The sequence below is a fragment of the Balaenoptera physalus genome, assembly GCF_965194825.1.
Source record: "Balaenoptera physalus genome assembly, chromosome: 18".
Lineage (NCBI taxonomy): Eukaryota > Metazoa > Chordata > Mammalia > Artiodactyla > Balaenopteridae > Balaenoptera > Balaenoptera physalus.
In genome coordinates, this window is record NC_138899.1 from 74,020,803 (window position 1) to 74,045,113 (window position 24,311).

Here is a 24,311-nt window from a genome sequence, read left to right on the forward strand (position 1 = left end):
TGTCAGGACATGGTGACCAATTATTTGGATGTGGGAGCTAAGTGGTGCCATCCCCGGGTCCGGAGGAAGAGAGAAGACACGCTAATTTTTGGTGGATGGCAAAAACACAAAGAGCTTAGTTTCAGACACGCCGTCCTTCAGTTCTCTGTGGGGCGGGTCTTTCTATATTGCACAGTACATACTGATTTTATAATTTATGTATTTCCCGTCTATAGACAGCCCCTATGCAAACACATTCAATTTACCTCAAATTTTTACCAAAATCAAGAGAGTTGGTTACAATAATTTACTGCTTATCCTGTAGCCATTGGCCTTCTTTATGGTCTTACTTGAGGTTTAAAAAACATCTGTATGAGGTATATCCAGATATCTTTCCCTTTTCTCCACTGTCCATTTTTACATTGACATCCAGAGGTGAAGTCTCTATATCACTACACCTCAGATGCCTCCTAACCTCCAAACTTTCCCCCAAATGATAATGTCCTTAACTAGTTGACTTCAGACCGAAGCAAACTCACTGCAATCCAACCCTTAGGGAAACCACTCGATTTTTTTTTTTTTTTAACGGCCCTGGCTTCTTTCCACTTCCTCAAAGCAGTAATCTCCTCTCATGATAAACTGTACCCACTTGCTAGAAACTCAGCAACTTTGTTCTTCCTTTTCTCTGCAGCTCCCAGATGGCCACCAGCTGGTCTGGGCTATTTCTTGCATTCTAGCCCCTTTATCCATCCTCTTGGTTTTCTTTTTGATCTCCTTGTCTCTGCCCTCCTCCTTCTAACAGGCACAATTTACCCCTCTTTGGAAGCACCTATTTTCTAAGAGAATTTGAGGATTTTTTTAGAGCAACACCTCTTTTTTCTTCTGCTTTTGTATTGTGCGGAGACCAGCTGCAGGGCTGTATGGGAGGAAAAGCTGTCTCTGAGAGCAGATGAAGCCTCCCGCGAGAAAGGGGTCAGAACAGACTGTTTCCTGACAAGGCCACTGGGGGACAAAGGGGCCAGCGTGTCCCAGAAGCCACCCCTGGGTCTGCGGGCTCTGCCGGCCACTCTTGGAGGGCGTGGTGGGAGATGTCCCCTTGCTGACTTTCTCACGGGCACCATTTGATCTCATTTCAGCGGATTTCTGTCCCCTTCCCCAGGACCAGAGAGGGTTGCACCATATTCTCAGTTGTCTTTAAACAGCTTTTAAAGGACTGTGAGTGATTTTCAAGATGACAGCCGGGAGAGCGCTTGCAATGACAAATGGCAGAAGTGAAGGTGAGGCGCCTGTGTCTCGTCTGCGTTTGTTGGGCCCGTGAGCTTCCACGTCCACGTGTCTGACAGGGGGTCTCTGCGAGGTCTGGCTGAGAGTCTGTCTGTGCGGATGGTGCCGCAGCGCAGGGAGGGGGCGGACACGCTTGGGCGTCCGGGCTGTGTCCAGGTGTGGACACGGCTCTGTGCGTGCGTGTGCACGGGGCCTGGGTGTGAGGCTGCCCACGTGCGCGGCGTCGGGGGGCACCGTGTGTGCCCCTGGCCTGTGAGCGGTGCTGGAGGTGACAGGGCCGGGCCTGCGCGGGGCACAGGGAGGCGGGGAACGCTGTCTAGGGCGTCTGTGAGTGTCTGCGCTGGGAGACGGTGGGATGAAATTGGGAGACCGGTGTGGGAATCTGGGGGAGACCCCTGGGGCGCTGTCGCAGGGGGCTTGGGGTATACTTGGAGGTGCCTGTGGAGAATGTGGGTGCCTGCAAAGCGCCTGTGTGGCGACAGGGGGAAGGAGTGGCGTGTGTGAGTGTGACTGACAGTAGCTGTCGGGCGTCTACGGGGTGAACGTGAAGGTGCCTCTGCAGGTGTGGAGGACCGTGGCGCATCCACGAGCGTCTGCACCTTTACCCGCGGGAGTCCTGGGGGGTGTCTCTAGGGCGTCTGTGCCGAGTGTCGGTGGAGGGCTTGCTGGGTCTGGGAGCCTCCGCGGATCTCTGTGTGCCTGCGCTGCAGCTCGTGTGTCAGGATTCACCACACCTGAAAGTGCGACGGCCTCTGAATGCTCCACCGGGACGGCCCTCACCTCCATGCTCCCGTGTCCCCAGTGTCGCTGTGACAGGCCGAAGACAGCCATCTACTGAGGGCCCACAGTCACAAGAGTGACAGCGCAGTGACCCGGAGTGACGTCTTCCCTGAGTGATTGAGGGCGTGGTGGGTGACCTTCCCCCGAGAGGGACCTGGGCTGTGACATCATTCCTGAGAGGGACCTGGGGTGGGACCTCCCCCTGAGATGAACCCGGGATATGCCCTCCTTGAGCGGAACCTGGGGTGTGACCTCCCCTGAGAGGGACGTGGAGTGTGACCTCCCCCAGAGAGGAACCTGGGGTGGGACCTTCCCCCTAAAGGGACCTGGGGTGGGACCTCCCCCTGAGATGAACCCGGGATATGCCCTCCCCAAGCGGAACCTGGGGTGTGACCTCCCCTTAGAGGGACCTGGGCTGTGACATCATTCCTGAGAGGGACCTGGGGTGGGGCCTTCCCCCTAAAGGGAGCTGGGGTGGGACCCTCCCCCTGAGAAGGACCTCAGGTTTAGAGGCCCTGGTGTGTGACCTCCCCCTGAGAGGGACGTGGGGTATGACCTTCCCTCTGAGAGGGACCTGGGGTGTCACCTCCCTCCTGAGAGGGCACCTGCATGTGAGCCCCTCCTCAGAGGGACCTGGGCTGTGACATGCTCCTGAGTGGGAGTGGGGTGTGTGACCTCCCCTAAGAGGGAGCCGGCCAGGTCTTGCTGACCGCTGCCTGTGTGGACATGGCCGTGAGGTCTCACCCCATCCAGGGGTCTCAACCACACACCTGGGATTCTCCACTGATCACAGCACGCACTTGTCGTCTCTGGGACTAGCTGGGGGAGAGTGAAGACGAGGCATGTCCGGCGCCTCTCTTTCCGGCATTTTCCAAAAATGAGCAAAAGAGCAAAGATGCTTGGATTTCAATCCACTTGGCTTCTGCTTAAGCAGAAATTAAATGTTCTGTAGAGATTGTGGTTTTCTCATTAGCCCAGAAGTTTAAAATCAACCAGTGTTACATCCATTCAGAGGAATCCGTGTCTCCTCATCAAGAGGCCATTGAGGGCAGGGTGGGATTTACATTTAAGCTGTGGTGTTGGGCTCAGCATTAACTTTAAGCCTTTTCTGGAAGTCTGGGCTGCCGCTTGTATTTGCTCCCACGTTTTCAAGCGGGGGAAGGCCTCTCTCCTCCGCAGCTCCCTCCGCCCCACATCTCACAGATGCTGAGTCAGCATGGGACTCAGCAGGCCCTTCCGTGCCCGAGCCTGGAGCCGCCCTTTAGGTTGAGTGACATCCCAGAGGGGACCCAGAGGCTGGGGCAAAGACAAAACTGGCAGGGGGCAGTGACCGGGTTTACTTAAGTCCGGGTCCTGGGCGCACCTGTGCTCGTCTTTAGGGCATCCGGTGCGGGTTTAAGCCGAGTCTGAATGCGGCCACAGGGTGATTTTACCAACTCTTTCTTTTGTTTGCAAAACCTGTTCCTTTGCAAACTTCAGTGCCAGAAGTCAGGGGTGTTCCTTCCAGACTTACCCCTTCCCACTGACTTCTGAGTACACCTCCTATTTCCAAGAAGCCCCACAGACGGCCACCCCTTCACCTCCTTGTCTCACTCACACATGGGGGTTTGTTGCTCCCTCGCAGGTGCTGGGACCCACCTGAGCCCCCCCCTCCCCCCAGGACACTTCGCCTTTGCCTCTCGGTCAGATCACTTGGTGACTAACCTTCCTTGCCCTCCTTCTGGATACACCTGAATGACCTCATCCGAACCTCAAAGCCCCTCTGGGAGGAAAGGTGGTGCAGACATTACTGTCTTTGGGTTATGGATGAGGACACCGGGGCAGCCGTAGGATCTGGCTACAGCCAAGCCTCGGAGGACAGAGCTTGGGCTGCTGTGTCCCATCACCTCACTCTCCTCTCTCGAAGCCATGTCTCGAGCTCCTGCTGGGTGGCAGGTGCTACCCTCTCTAGTGGCGTTAAGTCTGTTGGAAAGACGAGGCGTATCTACAAAAGCGCCCAATGAGGAGGTGAAGAAGAAAGGCCCGGGTCAGGGACAGATGATGACGTTGCAGAGGGAGGGCTTTGTGCGGCAATCAGGGAGGCCTCGTGGAAGAGGCGGGGTTTGATCTGAGCGCTGAAGGTGGGAGAGGAATTTGAAAAGCTGGGATGGAGGGAAGGACACATTCCCAATGTGATGTTTGTAGCCAGGCAAATATGGCCTCTCCCAGAGGCTGTGAGGAGATGGACTCAGCGGGCCCGCCAGTGGCAAAGAGGAGCAGAAAGAAGGGCAAAGGGAAAGGTGATGGGAAGAGAGAAATCCCTGGTGACAGGGGATTCGGTGCCAGCAGCAGAAATGTCCCAGGAGACATACGGTGTATTGTTTTCTTGGTACCTCCTTCTCAGGCTACTTGGCAATGACAGGCTGACAACTTACCAAACCCGTCTCCCTCTGTGCTTGTTCACCCTTCCTGACCTCCATGGCAATCGGGGTGGCATGTGCCTGATTTTGGGAATCTGGGCAGAAGCGATCCACAGCACTTCCGGGCATAGCCCAAACCATCCCCCACAGGACCCAATCTCTTCCTCAAATGCTTCCTGGATGCAGAGGATCCAAAGCCCAAGGGGAGCCTGGGTCCCTGCATCACCACATGGAAGCCACCCAGCAAGTACAGGCAGTGAGCTGTTACACGAGCAGGAAATACATTTCTAATGTGAGAAGCCACTGAATGTAGGGGCTTGTTTGTTACAGCAGCATGTCCACCCTGACTGACACAGGCGGATGATGTTTTACCTGATACTCTGAAGATTTTATGTTTAGTTGCAATGTCCATCCTGACTTTCTGTGACTAGTTTTGGTTTCACTGCTCTATCCTCTGAACACAGCAGAATGATCTGATCCATCCTCAGAAAACATTTCTTGAATGAATGAATAAATGTACCAACTTTGGAGGTCCGTAGTGGTATCCAGGAGAGGGGAACATCAGAGCAGAGCAGGCAAATGAGTACAGCAGGGGGTGGGAATGGGAAAATTAGAAAGAAGAAGAAAAAGCAAAGCCAACCCCTAAGCTATCGTAAGAGCATTTTCTGGGTTTATTCTTTTACCCCATGGCAACAGTTACATAAAGAGATTATGTCCTTGCTTTAAAAAAAAAGTGCTATTCCCCTTCATTTAGAAATTAGACTTAAACTTCAATATTTACCTTAATAGTTCACCGACAGAAGCCAAAAACAGAATGTTCACACATCCCTGCAACACAGTTTAAAAAAGAAAAGAAAAATAAATTCCCTTCAGAAGTAAAAAGCCAACACATTCCATTTATTTCCTGCACACTAAACACTTGTGTTCCCTTGGCAGAAACAACAAGCAATCTTTTTCCATTTAAAAGGGAGTGGATAGTTTTCAGGTGTCTCTGTTTCTCGCCAAACAGCTGGGCTTTCATATCCAGCAAGTGGAGCTGCCATAACCTTGAGCGGAACATGAGCTTGGACAGGCTGCCCTGTCCAAATGCTCAGACCGGGGTCACAGGGAGCTCCTTATTGCATGTGACCATGCACTTGGAGGACCTTGATCACTCCGGGACATTTCTCCCAGTGGCCTGCACTTGGAACAGCATTTGACACAGAGAAAAACACTTGCATAACAGCAGGGCGTGTAGAATAGCAGAGTTTGCTGTCTCTCATATGAAATCAACACTGCTAGTTTGTTGATGGTGTCCCATGATGAAATATCTCCTTGAGTAAGTGCCAGGCACTGCTCTAATGAGCTGCTTTGCATGTCTTATCTCATTAAATCTTCACAATAATCCTCTGGGGTAGGCAATTTTATTATTTCCATTTTACAGATGAGAAGACTGAGGCAGAAAGAGCTTGAATGGCATGCCGAAGGTAACAGAAGTCTTAAGTGGCATAAGCTCTGGGCTTGCTACATTTCACGTGGTCTCTGAGCTCAGGTGGATTAGCGCTGGATCGAGCTATGGTCTTAGCTGAGTTCACAGTCTGTGAAGTTCACAGTAGGTCATGTCATTTTCTTGCTCAGTCTGGATACAAAAGGCATCTCAGTGTGTTGTTTTTTTTGGTTTTTTTTAACCTTAGTATGACATACACCCAAAATTCTGCATCATGTGTCTTTTGTAATATTTTTCCAGTGCATAGTCTATTAATGAGAATTACATTAGTGTCACTGGGTTCTGTCACTTTTTCCTGTGATTACAGTACCATTTAGAAACTCATTTTATTTCAAGAAATCACGGTATACTCTTGCCCTCTTTCCACATCTCTCCTAGTCAATGTGTCATTTTCTTCCCCCACGTTCCCTCCTCAGAGCCCTGCAATCTGGCTTGTCTCCCTGTTCCTCCACTGACATTTTTCTCGCTACAGGCTCCATTTCCAATACATCAAATGCAATTGTCTCAGTCTCTCATCTTCCCCGAGTTCCCTGGATGTTTAGCTACTAATGAGCTCTTTCCTCCTGGACACCCCTCCTCCCACGGCTTCTTCTGGTTCCTTGCCCCTCTCAGCTCCTTCCTCGTGCCTCTAAGGTTGGGGTCTTAGTCCTCTGCTCTTTTCTTCCAAAACACACAATCTCTCTTTCTCTCATGCTCCTGTAGTATCATAGCTGAGCTGTCTTCCCTAAGCTAGTGGCGCCCGTGTCTGCAGCTCTACCCTGAATCCCGAGCTGGGATTGCAGTTTCCCACACGACCCTGCATGTGTAGGACGTCACATTCTCCACATGTATAAGCCACACCGATTAGCCCATCGGGCTGGAACACAGCTCCCCTTCTGAGAGGCTCCGTAGCCCCCGGGGCCTGCTAGTCTCTTGGCGTCTTGAGGACCTACGGTTGGATCTGGATAAAATGAGAAGGGCTGAGGAAGCCCGGCTCGGAAACGGTGCTCCATAAAAACGGTTTTCTTGCACTTTCCTTCCCCCTCGCTCCCTCCCTCCCTCCCTCCCTCCCTTCCTCCCTCCCGGTGTTTACCTAGGCATCCGCTGTCTTGTGCGGAAAGAAGCACCAGCCTTATTCCACCCCATCCACCCTGGGGCCACCTCCACTTAACCCCTCATCCATCGGGCCTGGAACAGTGCGGGGCCTGGACGCTGTCTCCCAGCCCCGGTTTCTCCAGTTAACGACCCTATTCCCTGGCACCAGGTAAGTCTTCCTAACCCACGGCTCTCCCTCTGCCACTTTCCTGCTAAAGAAATCACGATGGTTCCCTGTTACCAATTAGATTAGGTAAAAACCCTCTAGCTTGATTTCAAGATTCTCCATCAGTGGGGCTCCTCATGCATTCAACATTTCCACCCCTACACCCCAAAGTGGGAGCTCTTCCCTCCAGTCCGGTCCACCCAGCTGCCCCGCCTCCTAATCTGCCCCCTGTCTCTATGTCTTGCTCATATCAGATCTCTTCCTCTACCCAGAGTTTATATTTCCTTCAGGATCTAGCCAATCCATTGACTGCCTTGTTTCTCCCAGTCCAAAATGTTCTTCATTCCCTCTGAATTCCTCTAGCATTTATAGTCAAGACTGTGCATCCTTTAACTACCATTAGTAGGGTTTGTTGAATCCTTACAATGTACAAAATGGATTCAATCTCTACTAAAAATAACTTCAATAGATAAATAAATGTCCACCCAGTTTTGCAGATGATAAAACTGAGGTTCAGAAGGTGAATTTGCCCCAAACTGCATCTGGGATTTGAACCCAGGAAATCTGACTCCAAAGCCCACATACCTCCCAACTGCCCTGTGCTAAATACTCTATATTTGTTTCTTTTTGTCTCCTAAAGGATTCAATGGCAAAGATCATTTACTGTACTTTTTTTTTCTTCTTTTCCACTGGGCCTAGCTAAGGGTGGAGCACGTGGTATTTATTTAATAAACACTTACTTTTTTGGCTTCTGACTTCTAGACTTAAAGACACTGTGACCCCAAATGAGTTAAGCAGTTGGTGAAACCAGTGGTCACAGCAGGATTATTTGCTTGATAAACAGCAGATGAAAATCAAGACCAGGCCGCGGTGATGAGTGACATCCTGACAATAAACTGCTTAGCCATGGTGGTTCCCCTTTTTCCTTTTCCTTTGGAAAAAAGAAAACCAACGTAAAAGAAAACAAAACAAAACCTGAGCGCTCATTGCTAGTCTGAAATCATTTTGCTTCCAACTCTTATTCAAACCATCTCAGGGGCTTTGTTGACATTATCTGCTAATGACTGTAATCCCTCTTTCCAAAAGGAGAGAGGCACCAAGCTGTCAAGCAACACCTTTCTGTCCACAGAGGTCTGAGGTCACCTCCCTACTTGCTGCCAGGCCAGCTGCCTGCGCCAGGCCTCTGGGTGCATTTCTAAAGGGTAATATTTACAGTGTTGGATAGCTGGGCACGGTGGAGCTTAATGGGATTCTTAATAAAGGAGGCTTTCATTAAGACAGGGAGCACAGGCAAGGTGCCCTTGCTTTTGAGGAAAGGACGGCCCAGCACAAGACGAATGCTCCTTCCGGGCTTGAAATCATGCAGGTCAAGTGCCTTGTCATGCATTAACAGGCTTTTTAAGTTCCCAGGCAGATTGAGAGGAAAGGCTTAGATAAATGAAGGCAGAGGAATCATGCGATCTGTCTTGGTAGCAGAAAACACTGAGACACAGCAGCTGCATTTAAACAGAGCAATTTGCTAAATGAGTGGTCGGCTACGTTCCAGATGGCCAACGTGACACGGGGCTTGGAGGAAGCCCTTATTCAACCCTGCATCTGTCTAGACTGAGACATGAAAGGCCAGGTTATAGTTGCTGCTGCAGCAGCAACAGCAGCAGCTTTGAAACTCTTACATAAAACCTGCTCAGTATCACCAATGAGGCAGCTTGGCCGGAGACCAGCTGGAGAGGATTCTGCAGCATGGCGTGCGTGCAGCCTCATGGAAAGCCAGCTTCTCTGCTGAATGACGGCCAGATCGGGACGGGGGCTCTCTCTGTGCACCTCCGCCTGCTGTACCACTTCGCCCACCTCCCACGTGCAGGGAGGCGAGTGATCTTAATAGGAGGAAGCACCAGGATAAGGTCAGAAAGCAGAAATACTGGTTGTGTTCTACGTGCCTTCTTTATGTGTACTTTTAAATCATTTCCCATGTATTTTGCCTTGGTTCTTCTAGTTAGGTTGTCAAATTCCCAACGTGGCTGAAAGAATATTCTTAGCTTTGCCTATGACCCCAATTTGTTTTCCCTTCTCCTTGCCTCTAGCACCTAATTCAGTCCTACTCCAGCACCTCCTTAGAGATGATACCTCAAAGATATTGGCTGAGGCCAGGGGTAGACCAGATGACCACTCAGTTCTGGGGCTTCTGGGTCCATGAGACATGTTGACTGACTGATTTAAACTAGGTCAGGCAAAATGGAGCCATCTGATGGGCGTCTTGCCCAACTTTAAAAAATAGGCAGCCTTCATTGGGCTGGTATGAGGACCTACAGGAAGGCAGCTCTACTGACCTATTTCTCTCTGATAAGTTATACCCCACGCCTATTTAATTTTTATTATTGGATTGAAAATTTCCATGGGTTGAGGTTTTCACTATGTTCTTCGGCAGCCATTCAGGTCTCACGGCTGGAATGTTCTGACCGGTCAGTAAACAAGCCTGCTTCCCTCTCCCCCTGCACCCCACCCCATCCCCAGGGCCCAGAACCCACTGGGCCTTCACAGTGGACAGCAGCTTCGTTTTTTTCTGACTAAGGAGGAAAAGTTTAACCTGATGAATCACCAGCAGCACTTCCTGTGACATTCTGGGGGAAAACTACAGTTTGCTTAGGAAGAACTCCGAAGCACTTCACTTACTGTGGTTTCTGATCTACACAGACGTGGAAAAATTTGAGTTCTGCTCTATGCTGATACACCAAAGCTCTCTCACCAACATTTTTCTCTCTTAGAAGTTTCCTATCATCAGGACTCTGTCTACCCTATAGTCAGCCCGAAATAAATGAATTAAATGAACAGGGCTGTCCTAGGGGAAATATAGCACTACCCCCATGCTAATCTCACCCAGATACCACTTCTTATGTAACCATCTCTGCCCAGTTTCCTCATCTGTACCACTAAGCAAGAAAATAATTCGAGGGACTTTTTTTTTTTTTTCAGTTCTCCCAAGAATGGCACATAACTAGCATCATTCTAGATGCATAGGTGAAAAGCTAATCCATACATACAAGGGATGCTTTGGACATGATTGGCCTAGACCTTATTAATTGAGGTCTTTGTGGCAAGAGTCCAGGCTATGGAAAGGGAGTTATTTTGTATCTACAATATTCTAGTGATAGATATGCCAAAAGACCAGAACAGTGATGTCACTTAACCCTGAAATAATTACAGATCCGTTCAGGTCCTTGCAATGCGCAAATAGCTTAGAAAGGGTATAAAAGTAGATTATTAACCTTCTTAAGAAACAGGTTTCTTCAAACTCATGGACATAGAGAACAGACATGTGGTTGCCAAGGGGTTTGAAGTGGGGGATGGAAAGGAGTGACTGGGAGTTTGGGATCAGCAGATGTAAACTATTATACACAGGATGGATAAACAACAAGGTCCTACTGTAGAGCACAGGGAACTATATTCAATATCCTGTGATAAACCATCATGGAAAAGAATATGAAAAAAGAATGCCTATATGTGTATATAACTGAGTCACTTTGCTGTACAGCAGAGATTGGTACAACATTGTAAATCAACTATACTTCAATTTTTAAAAATTAAAAAAAAGAAACAGATTTCTTAGTATGCTGAATGCAACACTGATGAGTATTATCAAATGATCTTTAAGTGCGTAATCCTGGGCCGGATGCAATAAAGAAAGAAGCCCAAGGATAGTCACTCATCGAGACAGCCTTTTGTGGTACGATGATGATGAATCAAGTTTCCCTTGTCTTTGTCAGCAGGTCGCCAGTGTAGCTTCCCTTGTGCTGGGCGTGTCCCCGATTCCAGGGATACGTGCCCATCGAGAAATATGGGCTTGAGGATATGGGGAGGGGGAAGGGTAAGATGTGACAAAGTGAGAGAGTGGCATGGACATATATACACTACCAAATGTAAAATAGATAGCTAGTGGGAAGCAGCCGCATAGCACAGGGAGATCAGCTCTGTGCTTTGTGACCACCTAGAGGGGTGGGATAGGGAGGGTGGGAGGGAGGGAGATGCAAGAGGGAAGAGATATGGGAACATATGTATATGTATAACTGATTCACTTTGTTATAAAGCAGAAACTAACACACCATTGTAAAGCAATTATACTCCAATAAAGATGTTAAAAAAAAAAAAAAAGAAATATGCAAATAGTGAAGGCCTTGAAAGCTGCCAAAGAGTGGTTAGGTGACCTTAGGTGATAAAACAGGCAGAGCCAGTGCTTCTACTTCATAAATAAACTTACTTCTCTCTCAGGCACAACTCATAACTTTGCTAGATGGCAACATGAGCTCTTGAACGCTACCTTCACTGTAAGCCTTTTTTCAGCGAAAAGAAAATTTGATTTTTAAAATGAGCATCAAATGAAGACTCAATACTGTTTGAAAATGTCGAGACTTTTTAACATTCAAATCTAGCTCCACAAAAGAGCGACCCGTGATTGACATTTTATCTTATTAAAGTGCTGTTAATTAAGAACCACAGCCACGAGCAAAAGCGATGAAAGCAGCAGACCCCGCAAACTCTTCCTGAAACAAAAACGCCAACTCTGATTTGCTTAGAACCTCAATCAAAGGAACACGGTGTACGGGGCTCATTCACTTCCGGTCCACTAGGGGGCAGTGAATGATCGGGTTTCCCCCAGGCGGCTTTCACGACGGTTGCTATATATACACCTGAAGTGTGGCAGGCCTTCTACGCAAAGTGAGCAGTGCGGCAGCGATGACAGGTGCAGGGAGCAGGCAGTTATTGCTACCAGCACAGTCTGTCAGAAGGATGAAGTGAAATGAATCATTTGCATTTTTTGCCAATGAACTTGCATTATAATGAGCAGGCAGTGTCGCCTGGATGGGCCCTGGCTTCGCCCCCCTGGCTTCTGCTGGACCGCTGCCAGTCACCAGGCTGGACGGCGCCCAGGACTAGAGCGCGGGGGACAGACAGAGCCCGGGAGCCGGATTGAACAGTCGCCTGGGGCTGGAGACCACAGGGGCACGAATGACCCTGCGCGGATGGGGGTGGGTTTCCCTCTCCCATCCCACCCCGGTGCCAGCGTCCACTGGGGGGGAATTCCAGGCCTGGACGCTGCGCCACACACATCCAGGGCCACCGTTCATGTCGCAGTCTGTGTGAGTGGCGCCCCCTGGAGTTGGGCAGTGAGCGCAGATTCCCTGCTCCCACCGCGCAGGGCTCTGGTCTGTAGGTCTCTGTAGGAGTGCCCATCTGCCCTCTCTCTGCTCCTCAATTTAAAAAATCTGCCTTAAAGGGCTCTAGGGAAAATAGAAGGGTGACACCCGAGCAAAATTAGAAATTGGGACCAGTGGATTTCAGTGTCTGCCACGGTCCCTCTTCCTTCTTCCTCTGTCCCACTCTCTGATCCAAGAATCTGGCGCCCTTTGTCCTGTTCCAATGTGCTCTTCAAAAAGATTCTAGGACATCACACCATCAACTTCAGTTGTGTTTACATCACTCTGTCTCCACCAGAATTTGCATTTAAACCTTATTTCTAATTGTGAAGCAAAATCCAGAGAAGGATTCCTCCCTCCTGGCCCCTTTCCTCTTGGCCCTGATTAACAGGAGCCTTCCCTGCCCAATGGGAGGCAAACCAAACGTGCGTTTCCCCCTGTGCTCCCACTTTAAAGCTTTCCGAGTGATTCCTTCATTCCCAGCCCCATTTCTTCACACATTTACCTGGAACATCCCTTTCGTTTTACTTAAAAACCAGTAAAGCACAGTGGTTAAATGCAGGTTCAGATCAGACTGCTTGGGTTCAAATCCCAGCTCTGTCACCTCCCAGCAGCATGTAAACTGGGGAAATGGCATGACTGCTCTGTGCCTCACTGTCTCCGTTCTCACAGAGGGCAGTAAGAACATCGCCTGGTGGCAGTGGTGTCAGGATTGAAGGCACCGGGCACGGCACCGGGCAGAGGCCAGCACTCCGTACGTGTTACTTCTCAGTATTTTATATATTTGCCATAATGCACTATTTCCTCTTCTCTTTCCTCTTTTCGCACCTCGGCTTCAAGACACAGATGCTCCCACCCGCTTCCCTCCCCCTTGCTTCTCCCTGAAAGGATGGCAGATGGTCTTCTGGCCCCTGAATCAGTGCCGACTGCCCCCTCCGGCCCTCTCCTGCCCTCCACACACCTACCTGATCATCACCATAGAGAAGCAGGCACTTGTCAGGATCCTTGTAACTAAAGCAAAGAACGAAAAAAGAAATCATCTTCAGACATCAAGGACAACAACAGCGCAGGGGAGGGGGGGATCTGACGAGTGTCCTTTATGTCATGTCTGTGTTCTATTTGCAGAACAGTCTTGGAAATAGGCACTTGTTTACTTCGCCCAGATCAGAAGTGATTTCAGATTTCTCTTCGTTTAATCATCTCCTTCCACTGTGCAGGTTCATAATTAAAAGAAGAAATTTATTTATAAAACCAGTGCTGGAGCTGAGAGCTAACTATAAGGAGATGCTTAGGCTGATGAACCCTCTGTCACGTAGACCCCAAACTGCATCGGCCAGCCTGGAAGGAGAGGCGGGGACTTCCCTGACATGGTCAGCAATTCCCTCGCCAGATGGGAGATGGAGGGAGTGAGGAAGGAGCGACTGGCTTCCCGATCCTAGTGTACAAGATGGAGAGCGGCCAGATTTTCATGGGGAAATGCTACACCACCCCACTTTGGGTAAATGGCTGGCTCCAAGGGTAGGGTGCCCACTGGTGCCAGGACCAGAGGAAGGGAAACAGCTGCCGATGGAAGAAGACTTGAGCATGGGTGGAGTTGGCTGGGAGAGGGGATGAAGGGGCCAAGAAAGAGTAGGAGGAGGGGGTGGGGACAGTGGGCAACGAAGTGGCAAGACCTTGACTGTGTGACCTTTCCCAGTGACCCATCAAATCTCAGTATCTACAAAAATCATTAAATGCTTGGTGCGGTTGGATTTCTTGTCAAAGCCAGTAAAGTGGCCTGGTAGATACAAGAGGTGAAGGCCTGCCAATATCTGGGAAGTATCAACACTACAGCTACAACGCTTGTTTGACATTATGTGGCTACATTACATTTTTTTTAGGAATATAGTTGATGTACAATATTATGTTAGTTTCAGGTGTACTACATAATGATTTGACACTTGCATACATTATGAAATGATAACCAGAAGTCTAATAACCATCTGTCCCCGTACATGGCTACATTAAATTTGACAAATAATTTGTCACTTTGTATTAGATTAATTTATTGCTCTTTTTATTTCCAAAGATAGAAGGGACCTACTAGACATATTTCTTTCTAGTGTCAGTATCAGAAATCTGTATGTGTCTTAAACAGCTTAATTGTTATCTTATGGACACTATGAAGTGACCAATGAATGCTGTTTTCCTCTTTTTTCTGGCTTCCAGGAAACTCAAAGAAAAATATGCTATTCGTTTAAAAAAATTGTTTAGGGTATTATGGAATATATTTTGTTCATTGACTTTGTCTTCCTATATATATTTTTTCCCGTCACCTTCATTCATCTGTGTGCATGTGTATTATCTTTTATTCTATTCTCTATTCATTGCTGTAAGTGTCCCCAAATCCTCTTTTAGATAATGCAATTACTAATAAACAAAAACACAAATAAATACATTTTTGCCTATCCTGGAAGTTCTTACACTTTTATCTTTTATTGCACAGAATATTCCTCAAGTTTTGCTGTCAAATCTGTTGGTTAATCTTTTCTGGGCTTCTGTCCTTAGAGTTCTGTTTTTGCAAAAGACTTTTCTTCACCCCCATTTTATTAAGATGTTCTCTTATATTTTCTTCTAGTATCTACTTTAAAAATATTTAGATTTTTATTCAGAATCTATTTTTATGTATACTGTAATTTAAGGACTTAATTTTTTCCCTTAACAAATAGCTAACAATTATTTGTTAGACTGTTCTCCCACTAATCTGAAATGTTTGTTTAATCAAATACTACCTTCCCTTTATACATAGGTCTGTCATCAATTTATTTGTCTCTCCTTTGTACCAGTATCTTTTCTCTTTCATTTACTTTAACTTAACAGCTTGCTTTGATACCCAGTAATTCCAGTCTTTTCTCCTTATTCTTTTTCAACATTTTCTTGGCTATTTTCACATATTTACTCTTCCAGATGAACTTTAGAATCAACTTGTTGAGCTTCAAAGCAATCTCTTAGATATTTTGATTGAAATTCCACTGAAGTTGACATTTAATTTGGGGAGAGGTAAAATCTTCACAATATTAAAATTTCCCATTGAGGAACATAGTTGCTTCCCTTTTATTTGGGCTTTCTTTTACTCTTTTTTAGAAAGGTTGTTATTGCTCTAGATATATCTCACACATTTCTTGTTAAGGTTATTTCTGGGAATAATCAATGGTCTACCAGTCAATTCCTTCCTTAGACAGAGAGGAAGTGAGGAAGATAGTAAAGAGTCAAGTTCCTCACAGCCAAGATATTCCTGTTATGACGCCATATTCACCTGCAAAGGTTTGACATACCTTTTCCCAGCAAAGACCAGTTCAGCCCATGTACAATGTTGGAAATACTATCTAAGAACTACTGGCAGTTGAATAAATTACAAAAAAATTTAAAAAATAAATCCTACACATCCCTCAAGAAGACAAAGTTCAGAGGCTCTCCACTAAGCTATCAAAAGGACCTGTTTGGACCCCCAATTTTTCTCTATACCTTATATTTTTATAGAAGATTTAAAATATAAAATTCAACTCCTTGCACACATTGCCATTCTCCCCAGCACAACGCTTTTCATAATTCTTGGGATTTGAATATCATAAATAATCTGCCCAGCCTACTGGTTTCTCATTTCCTTGACCTACCTTTTAATGGTCTTGTCTTCTACCATATTTCGGCCACTCACTGCCACGGTCGTACCCTTGATTTTGTTAGTAACACCTGGAACCCCTCCAGGATCTCTATTTCAAACATCCTCCCTCCAGTCTTTCCAATTTATTTGCACTATACTCCAGCTTTAACTTAGGACTTTCAATCCATTGATCCTAACACATTTGCACTGCCCCTGACCCTTCCATGCCTCATTGTCCTTCATATCTGGCTTAAATTTCATGGTCAGTTATAACCACTTCCTCTATATACCCCCAGCTCTCTCTTTTGTTGTTGATGTTCTTTCTTGGCAAAAGTACACCCCTGATTCAAACTGACTTTCCACCCACCCCCTGCATGCACGCATGTGAAAATGTGGCTGGAGACAAACCACACCACTCTGCTGAGTGGTCCGACTTCAAATCCATGACCACAAACCACAAATAAGTTCTTAGTGTTTCCTGGCAGCCGTCCCTCATCTCCCACTCTCCAAGACCATTTCACACTTCCTCTTTTCTCTGAAAATCTCCAACGCCTCTTCCCAATGTCCATTCTCAGATGAGGATCTTGCTTCCTGAGTCATCAAGAAAATGGAAACCCTCAAAAGAGGCTCCACCAGATCCCAGCACACATGCACACACTCGCCTACATATGGACCCACCCATTCGGGCTTCCTTTGGGTCCCCGGTTCTTCCCTGGGGTCAGCCCTTCACGTGTGCACTGGATCCTATCGCTTCTTGCCTACCGAAGGCTGCCTGCCGTTCAGCACTTCTCCCCTCTCTCTCCTGCACCATCCATACGTATTCTGGATCATTCCCATCAGCACACAACTGTGTTCTTATTTCTCTCGTTGGGGAAAATAAAAAACACTTGTCTCACAGTATTGTGAAGCAATTATACTCCAATAAAGATCTATTAAAAAAAAAAAAAACGCTTGTCTCAATCTCCTTGCCCTACCAACTATCACCCCATTTTTCTCCTTCCCTTGACAGGAAAGGGAGAGAGGGGTTGATCCTGCCGTCTCCATTTCTCTCTTCTTGTTCCCACTCAATAGCAAGCCCATCTGGTTTGTCCACTTTGGACAAAACTGCAGTGACTTCCAGTGGAAATTCTGGGTCCTCATCTTTCTAGCAGCTGCACTTGCCGCTGGTCACCCAGGTTTGAGTGCCCAGGACTCAGCCCTTGCTCCCTACACGTGAGCCATCGGCCTTGTGGCTTTGACTCCACCTCCTTATGCTAATGACTCCGACTGCCCCCAACATGCACACCCTGACCACCACGAATTTCTGACGCCCTCACCTGGTCCTTCTTTCTTCATAGCACTTATCACTTTCTAACAGCCTATGTAATCGTCTATCACGTTAATGGTTTATTATCTGAAAGCCAGGCTCCACTAGAGTAAGGGTTCTTGCTTATTTTACTCACTAGCTAACATAGCCCCAGTGCCCAGAGTAGCGTCGGGCCCATAATAAGCTACAGTGATCTCTGCTGCTGATGCTTTCACATGTTCCAGGCTGGCCACGCCCAACTCCCTGCACACACCAGGCCCCACCATACAGCCTCGCCTGCAACCCCTGTGGCTCACTGGTGCTTTTCCCTCCCCCAGCAGTGTCTAGTGAGCGTTGCCTATCCCCCCCACCCAAGTACTTTCTAGTACCTTCCGTGCTATATTTGTTCTCCTTGGCCTTCGCTCCCTAACTCACTCCTTATTGAGCTTGCACATTGCCTGTCTCCTTCCACTAGGATGGAAGTCCCCTGAGAGCAGAGCTTTTATCTGTTTCTTTTCCTGCTGGGTCCCCAGCACCCAAACAATGCCTGGCACGCATGTGTGGATGGGGCTTCCTTAGAAGGCATCCTTTACAAAGTTCTCTGTGATCCACTCCCACACTTGTCACCGTGAGCGTGCACTGGACGACTGTCCAGCACTAGCTGGGTGCAGGGGGTTGGCCTGCACGCTGCACCCACAGTCCTCCGGGCTGCCCTCATTCACCCTCGCCTGCTTGGTCTCCAAGCCTCAGCCAATATCACAGCCTCACCTGGAGGTCACAGGGCTCCCAACACACACTCCCCACTGCCCCTGGCCTCCTTGATTGCCGAGCCTCAGTCACCCAGCCAAACTCAGGGCAGCCTCTCGCCCACTCTTGGCTCTGTCACCCTGTTGAATGAATGTGTGACTAGTGCAGTGTCTGTCACTGGCTAAGCACTCCCCCCAAGCCATTCATTCCTTCATTCTTCAAATAGTTATTGACTATATGCCGTGTGCCCAGTGCTGTTCTAGGCTGATGGAATATAAGAGAGAAAGGTCTTGCCATTGTGGAGCTCATATTCGAATGGGTAGGCAGATAATAAATAAATAGCCAAACAAATATATCATGTGTCAGATAATGCTAATTGCTATGGAGACAAATAAAGCAGGGTGAAGGAATAAGGAAATTTGGGTCTGGGGGTGGGAGAGTGTATTTTCATGGTCAGAGAGGCCTCTCGGAGAAGTGGGTGACACTGGATTGAACCATGTGGATTTCAGAAAAGAAGGTCACTCCTGGGGGTGATGACGGCAAGTGCAAAGGCCCTGAGGTGCACGTGTGCTTGGGGTGTTCAAAGAGCAGTAAGGCATGCAGAGACCTGGAGCAGGGTGGGTCCTAGTGGGGCCAGAGTGGCGTGGAGGAAGAATAAAGGGAGGAGGATTTCCCCCAGAACCGAAGGAGAGCCTCCTTGGGCTGCGGGAAGAGTAAGAAGAGCAAAAGAACCACAAGGGAGGGGCAGGAAGAGAGGGCTGAGGGTCCTAGTGGGCACGCAGCCCAGCTTCCCGGAGGGGCTGCCGGGGGAGCAGTGGTTCCCCAGGAACGTGAGAAAAGTGGCTGCGTGGAGCTCCAGGCAGACGTGCCACCTGGTGCAGAGTCTTGTGTACGAGACAGCCTCAGGCGTGAAGGGGCCTTGGTGATGGCTTCCCACCAATGGGCCCCCGAACTCTGGCACCATGTGGGTGGGGGAACCCCTGCAGTGACAGATATTATGGTCGGTGCTCAAAATAGAATTGAACTCGAGTTTTGGAAAATAAAGTAAGTTATACTTCTTGCACATCCAAGGTTACGGACTAAGATTCACACTTGCTCCGTTATTCTAAGTACATTAAAATCAGGGGAAACAAAGTGTCGTGCACCGCTGGCTTATCTTTCACAAATCTTTGCCCCTGGATGTTGGCATAGTTTTCTTACAACAAGACTTTAAAAAATGGAGAGAGTTGCCTGAAGTGGAGATCTCTGCTCTGCTCTGACTTACCCTGAAAGGAGGCTCCGAGCCTGCCTCAAAGCGTGAAATCACCGACTTCTCTAAGAGAGAGACTCCAGTGGTATTTCTGCCAAAAAAAAAAAATCCCAGAAATACATCCATCCTGAGTATCAGAGCCCAGAAATTATTCATATCACTCTGCAGCTCTGGCAAGAGACCAAATTCCTGGAATTCGAGGCATCTGAAACCTTTCATTGTGCCTCAGTAACAGCAATAGACATGGGCGATAACAATCTAGAAGGACTGAGTTTTTCAAAGGAGCTATCTTTGATTTTTTTTTTAAGATGCAAAGAGGTCCAATTGAGGACTGATAATTTCCTCCCTTCTTCAGAAATCTCTCTAGCTAATCTCTGTGTTTTAATCTCAGTAAGGGCAGCAAGGCTCTCATCTCATTTAGGAGTTAGGTTTAGAGGAGTTTTATCCAACTAGCTGCAGCCCAGGGATTCAGGAGAGCATTTTGTCACATCTAATAACCTGAAGCTTTCATACAATGCTTAGGACAGGGCCCCAGACCCAGGGCGTACTCAGCATATGCCGCTGGAAAGAACAGGGGGGGCAGGAAATTGGAAGCACCCAGCAGGGCTTGGACTGGCTCCAGATTTCATTTCTTTGAACCTTTCTAAATTGCAAAGCATTATGATAAGTGAGTCAATTTCTGACAAGTCTTAGCATTCTAAATCCTAATGATCTTACCATCTCCATATTTTTTCCGTCCGGATCACAGTAAGCTAAAGCATAGAATACATCTCCTGGTTTTCCCCTTCAAAATGGAGAGGATGGTGGAGTCCAGTTATGAAAGGTGATGGGGAGACTGAGGCCAATGACAACTGTCCACAAGGGCCCATCAGTGCTTCTTTTTTCAGGTGGCAAAAGAGAGAAAGGCCAGTAAGATAAGAGATCACACTGAACGTGTCCCTAGTTATTGATGTTAGGTTCTTCCTCTCTAGATATCAGCCTTCCAGGAATAAAATAAGTGGATCATCAATGCTCCCAATTCATAACTCAGCTCAGGAAAGAAGGCAGGCTGTTTTTACTCATGCATGCTTGACCTGGACCAAATTGATTGCGCTAAGGCACTGAAGGGTGGCTGGGATTCTGTCACTTATGTGAGAAGTGTCATCTGCAGCATCATGGGGATGCCGTTATGGGATGAACCATGTCTTGAGAGAGCCAGCCATGTCTTAACATCAACCAGAAAACAATGGTGATGTTGATCACTTTTGTACTTCAAAGAAGCTGGGAGGGAGTGCAGATCATACAACAAGCGTCAGTGTCCAAAAAGGCCTTGACCCACTGGGATACGGGCCAAATATCATTGATATTTGTTCAAGAGTGTAAGCGGAGCATAATCAAAGCTGTCTAGAGTTTGTGGGCCAAGTTGAAAGAGGAGAGACTGGAGGCTGTGAGCCAATCAACTAGAACACGCAAGCAATTGTTCCCACCTACACTGGGGCAGTGACTACAGAAATGAGAGGAGAAAAGGGACAAGAATCGGTCAGTGATTGGAAGTAAAAGGTGAGGAAGAGAGGAAGCAACCACAGGGAATTCCAAGGTTCTCAATTTGAATGAAGAGATGGAGGCTGTAATCAGGACAGAAAACATAGGAAACACTGCAGAATCTGGGCGGTGGGGGAGGGCTGTTGTATTTTGACACTTCAGTTTTGAAAGGCCTGTAGGGTATCCACTCAAGGATGAACCTAGGATTTAGAGGACAGGGGTCAAGAAGTAGATTTTAAATCATACCAAAGCCATAAAAAGGAAAGATAATACTTAAGGAGATAATGTGGTAAAGGAGAAGGCCAAAGCTAGCACTTGAGGGGCTCTCAGCATGTGAGAGGGAAGAGGAGGACAAAGGCAGGAGGAGTTGGAGAACCAGAGAGGGCTCTACTGCAAAAGTCAAGGGAAGAAAAAGTGTATGTCACACAGTTTGGTATAATGAAGACTTAATAGAGGGAAAAGATTTGTCTCTTAGGATGTTGCTGTATTAGGTTCAGTGAGAAATAGTGAAGGCTGGCAGTGATGGTGTCATGGGCACATGGCAGAGGATGAGGGACAAGATGCTGTGAGTCCCTGAACGTGCATGGTGAGGGGGCATGTCCCTCTTCAGGCCTTTGCTCCTGCTGTTCTTCTGTCTGCACTGCTCTCTCCCAGGTATCCCCTTGGCTTCCTCAGCTCACTCCTTTGCTTGCTTTGGGTCTTAGTTTGAATGTCACCTTCTCACTGAAGCCTACCCTAACTACCTTACTTATTACTGCAAACAACCATTCTCACCAACACACACACATACTTCCTTGGTGTTATTTTTTCTTTTGGTCCATAGCACTTATCACCTTCTAACATACTGTATCATTTATATATTTATGACACTTATTGTCAATTTATAACACTTACTGTCAAACTCCCCTGTTCAAGCAAAAATTCCTTGAGGGCAGAAAATCTTATTTATATTGTACTTTGAAGGATTTCCAGTACTCACAACAGTGTTTGGCTCATGGGGGTCCTTCTGTAGTATTTGTTGAGTGAATGAACATAGCTGACTATAATACAAGGCAGAGGGTGAAAATGCCTGGAATAGAGATATAAATAAAATAATATGGAGTACAAGGGAGAAATAGATAGCAATAGGATAATAGTAGGAAACCTCGATACCTCACTTTCAATAATGGATAGAACATCCAAACAGAAGATTAGTAAGGAAACACAGGACTTGAATAACATTATAGACCAAATGGACCTAACAGACATATATAGAACATTTGACCCAACAGCAGCAGAATATACATTCAGGTGTACTTTACACCTGAAGGAACTAAAAAAGAGAAGAACAAACTAAGCCCAAAGTTGGCAGAAGGAAGGAAATAACAAAGACTAGAAAAGAATTAAACAAAATAAAAAAACAATAAAACTGAGTTTTTATTTTAAAGATTAACAATATTTACAAAGTTTTAGCCAGATTAACGAAGACAAAAAGAGAGAAGACTGAAATAAATAACATTAGAAATGAAAGAAGAGACATCACAAATGATACAACAGAAATAAAAAGGGTCACAAGAGACTACTATGAACAATTATATGCCAACAAACTGGATAACCTAAAAGAAATGGACAAATTCCTAGAAACATAAAATCTACCAAGACTAAATCATGAAGAAATACAAAGTCTGACCAGACATATAACTAGTATAGAAATTGAATTGAAAGCCCAGGACCAGATGACTTCACTGGTGAATTCTACCACACATTTAAAAAAAGAAGGCTAGTCTTTCTCAAAAACTTCCAAAAAACTGAAGAGCAGAGAACACTTCCAAATTCATTTCATAAGGCCAGCATTATCCTGATATCATAGCCAGACAGAGACACCACAAGAAAAGAATACAACAGGTCAATATCCCCAATGAATCTAGACACAAAAATCCTCAACAAAATACTAGCAAACCAAATCCAACAGCACACTGAAATGAATGATGGTTCAAGATACAGAAATCAATTAATGTGATACATCACATTAACAGAATGAAGGATAAAAATCACATGGTTGTCTCAATGGATGCAGAAGAAGTGTTTGACAAAATTCAAAATTCTTTCATGATAAAAACTCTCAACAAACTGGGAATAGAAGGAAAGTATCTCAACAAAATAAAGTTTTCTTCCAAGAAATCCTCTGGGGTAGTAATGTCATATCCCTTAGTATAGTGTTTTTTTTCCCCTTCTTCTATTTTTAGTTTACTTTATGTTCAAAGAGGGCAATGTCTTGCCTTAGGTTAGGAGACAAATTAGCAGTAAATCAAGCTGGGATTAAAAAAATACTTATTAAAAAAAAAAAAAAAAACTTATTTTTTACATATTCATTTATTTAATCAAAAAATAGCTATTGAACGTCCTCTATGATCTAAGGGCTCTATTAGGCAGATACATTTATCACTCATCAAAAGTATTTCTCTTGCCTTCCGGTTTTGTTTTTATAGCTAAGAGTTTTAAGGCTGAGACATACCTTAGAGTGTGTCTACAGGGGTGTGAAAGCAACAAAAAAGAAGTTGTATGTGAAATTGTATATTAAAGGTAATAATAGAGTGAGTTTTGCACATGGCAATTAGTTTACAATGTGCTCCCACAAATGCACTCAGACACCATGATTAATGCTCCCTGGAGCCTTCAGTCTCTGTAACTAGCTGTCACTGTACTTACCAGAACCCTATTCTCCCAGGATATTATGATAAATACCATGTTGGTTCTAATATTGCTGTAAGTGATTAGGTCTGGATGTGAGAGGGGGTGGTGAGATGAAATGGAGATAAAATGCAAAGTTTATGTTCTGGCTGCTTAGCTGGAATTCAGTAAGAAACCAAGCCAGCAATCCTTAAGTGAGGTTTTGGGGTGACACAGAGACATCCCACCCACCCCACAACACATACCCATGCCCACTCTGTGGGGGTTATAAGTGCTGTTTCAAATTCGTTTTCTTTTGGGTGTGTCTGGAAGCTGAATATCAGAAGACAAATGACAAAACTAGAAAACTAGTCTCCACATCAGAGGAGCAGGGTATCCTGAACCTCACCCCTAGTCCAACAGAGAAGCTCTCAGAGAATGACATCATCAACAAACAGTCTCATTGGTTGATGGGATTGGTACATGGCCAATACCATTGGCTCCATCCCAATGAACCCCTCAGTAAGGGAGGGGTGACTTGTTAGAGTATACAACCTAAGTCAGTAAATATTCACTGTCGTGGACGAAATGTTTGTGTCCCCTCAAAATTTGTGTGTTAAAACCTTAACCTCTAATGTGATAGTATTTGGAGACGGGGCCTTTGGGACGTAATTAGGGTTAGATGAGTTCATGGGGGTGGGGCTCTTGATAGGATCACGAAGAGACACTACAGAGCCCCTTCCCCATACATACACACCAAGGAAAGGCCATGTGAGGACACAATGAGAAGGTGGCCGTCTGCAAGTCAGGAAGAGAGCCCTCAGCAGAAACAGAAGGGAATGGCACCTTGATCTTGGACTTCC

General features: G+C 46.6%; 1 long non-coding RNA gene across 3 annotated transcripts in view; it reads right to left on the reverse strand.

Moving 5' to 3' along the window:
- LOC309647530 overlaps positions 1 to 23,103 on the reverse strand; it is a 31,692-nt gene extending 8,589 nt beyond the window's left edge. For all 3 annotated transcript variants that reach the window (XR_014256147.1, XR_014256148.1, XR_014256149.1), the window contains exons 1-3: positions 13,323 to 23,103; positions 5,224 to 5,270; positions 1,779 to 1,997 (exon numbers count right to left, since the gene is read on the reverse strand). This is a non-coding gene — a long non-coding RNA (uncharacterized lncRNA). The remainder of the gene's footprint in view (positions 1 to 1,778; positions 1,998 to 5,223; positions 5,271 to 13,322) is intronic.
- Between the last annotated feature and the right edge of the window lie 1,208 nt (positions 23,104 to 24,311).